Below are 2,609 nucleotides of genomic sequence, written 5' to 3'. Positions count from 1 at the left end.
AATGGACCCAAGTGCATCCGAGATGATGAGGATGGCACAGGATAGGATGAGCTCAGGTCTGTTGTTCACAGGGTCACTATGAATTACGTTTGACTCACAGCATGTGACGTAGTATAAACTACTTTCATATCTCTTGTCCATAGGGCTTCTGTAGGTTGTGGGAGACTTGATGGCACAGAATGATATCAATGCTTTTTATTTCTTATGTAGCAATCCTGTAAAACTAAGCCAGGACTAAGGTGTGCCTGGCTCAAACTATAATATCTTCAGTTGCCTCTTATGATGGGCCTTGTATAAAGGAGGTGAACCAAGACTTCATGCCTTTGAATTATGGTGCTGGTCAAGAAGATGGAGTACCATAGAACCATAATACCAGAAGAACAAATCTATCTTCGAGTAGTACAGCCAGAATGCTCCTTAGAGCTGCAGCTGTTGGAACTACATCTCACATACTTTAAGTGTTTTATCAGAAGTGTTCAGTCCCTGGGAAAAAAGACTGCTTGGTAAAGTAGAGAAAGATGTTGGCTAAAATGAAAATTACTGACTTAACTAAGTGTGGAGCTTAGTAGCGCTCACATGCTGCAGGTGGTCATGTGAGCGGTGTAGACTTCTTGGAAGACTTCTTGGCATTAGCTGTTCAAGTTGAGCATGCTGTTGTGTGTTGTTGTTGTTGTTGTTAGGTGTCGTTGTGTTGACTATGACTCACAGCGACCCTACGAACAACAGGCTGAATCTCACCCAGCCCTGTGCCGTGTTCATGACCTCTGTCATGTTCAAGTCCATGGTCCCAATCACCGTGTCAATCCATTCCATTCATGATCTCCATCGTGCTCAAGTCCGTGGTCACAGTCACTGTGTTAATCTGTTCCATTGAGCATCTTCCTCTCGTTCATTGGCTTCCTCTCCCTTTCTTGGTGTGATGTCTCTCTCATCTGTCAGTCTGTCATCCTGTGGTGGCCTGTGTGGGGCTGTGATGCTGGAAGCTGCGTCCCTGGTGTGTCAGACACCAGCAGGGTCACCCAGGTGGTCAGGTTTCAGCAGAGCTTCCACACTAAGACAGACAAAGAAGCAGGACTGGCCGTCCACTTCTGAAATAACAGACCTTTGAAAACCCTACAGGCAATGGAAGCTGAACGTATTCACATCCTATGAGCCAGAATTCTGTTCCTGGACCTACATGGCAGGGAGTCCAGGTGGGGATGGAAAAATCAGACCCTGGCCTTATCATAAGCTGAGTCTGGGCAGATGCCTGACCCACTCCAGCTTTCCCCTTTACTGAAGTGTCTGCCTTGATTGGCTCATGCATTTGACTCTGTAGGTCCTTCCAACCGCAAATGTCAATGCTTCAAGCTGCTGCCCACACTCAAGGACTGAAGGCGGGGAGGCCAAAACCTGCAGACCTTTAGAGGAGAAAAACCTTCTCTTGTTCTGTGTCAAGACAGGTTGATGTGTCTTCACCAAAGCAGGTCTGGCAGCTCCCAAGAGGTCCATCCTGATGAAGCAACTCAAAGGTTTACAGGTAGTGCAGTGCGGGCGTGGCTATAAAGGTGAAAGTATTAATTAGGCTCTACCATGCAAGTGGGGGTATAGCTCAGGGGTAGAGCATTTGACTGCAGATCAAGAGGTCCCCGGTTCAAATCCGGGTGCCCCCTACTTATTCCAAATTTTGGCCTTTTAAATTGGTGGCTGAATTACAACTTCTCTTTATTCTCACGCTTCTTTACTCACCCACTGCCTTTGAGTTGGGACTGACTCTTAGCTGACCCTCCGTGAGGTTTCTGAGATTGTAAACTGCACTAGAGGAGATGTTCCATCCTCTACCTCAGAGCGCCTGGTAGGTTCCACCTTCCACAGAAGCCCACCCTTGGGTCAGAAGTGTGATGACCTGCAGACTGGCGCACTGGAGATCACACATCTTCAGGAGTGTAAAAATGTTTCCTCTGGAACCATCAGATGGTGCGATTTTATTATTTTGTTGTTGTTAGGCTCTTTCGAGTTGGGTAAGACTCATAGCTACTCTGTGAACAACAGATCTGAACCCCGCCCTGTCCTGGGCCGTCCCCATCATCTCTGACACACTTGAGCCCATTGCTACTGTCACTTCAATGATCCATCTCATTGAAGGTCTTCATCTCTTTTGACGACCCTCCACCCTCCCAAGTATGATGTCCTCGAAGGAATAGCCTCTCCTAGCAGCATGCCAAAGTGTGTGAGATGAAGCTTTGTCCCCTCAAGACGTATCTGTCCTCTTGGCAGTCCAGGGAGTGTTCAGCTCTTCTTCACCACCACAGTTCAAAGGTATCAGTTCTTCTTCTGTCATTCCTTATTCATTGTCCAGCTCTGCGAGTATAATTCAAATTGTTGGTGTCTTCCTCTGTACCTCGTTCTCCTTTATACCGTCCAGCTTCTTAAAAGATTATTTCAATGAAGATGGCGCCGAGAGCGAAGAAGGAAGCCCCTGCCCCTCCCAAAACTGAAGCCAAAGCAAAGGCGTTAAAGGCCAAGAAGGCGTCCTGAAGGGCATCCACAGCCACAAAAAAAAAAAGAAGATCCTGACGTCACCCACCTTCTGGCGGCCTAAGACGCTGAGACTCCGAAGGCAGCCCAAA

The 2,609-nt window shown here is 47.5% G+C and overlaps 1 non-coding gene across 1 annotated transcript; it reads left to right on the top strand.

Annotated features, from left to right (window-relative positions):
• Positions 1 to 1,580: 1,580 nt before the first annotated feature.
• Positions 1,581 to 1,652, top strand: TRNAC-GCA. Its single transcript has one exon. It is a non-coding gene; the product is annotated as a tRNA-Cys (tRNA).
• Positions 1,653 to 2,609: the final 957 nt, after the last annotated feature.

Source organism: Elephantulus edwardii, unplaced genomic scaffold, assembly GCF_000299155.1.
Source record: "Elephantulus edwardii isolate Elephantulus edwardi_28Jun2011 unplaced genomic scaffold, EleEdw1.0 scaffold00121, whole genome shotgun sequence".
Classification (NCBI taxonomy): domain Eukaryota; kingdom Metazoa; phylum Chordata; class Mammalia; order Macroscelidea; family Macroscelididae; genus Elephantulus; species Elephantulus edwardii.
This window is presented reverse-complemented; position numbering and strand designations above follow the sequence as displayed.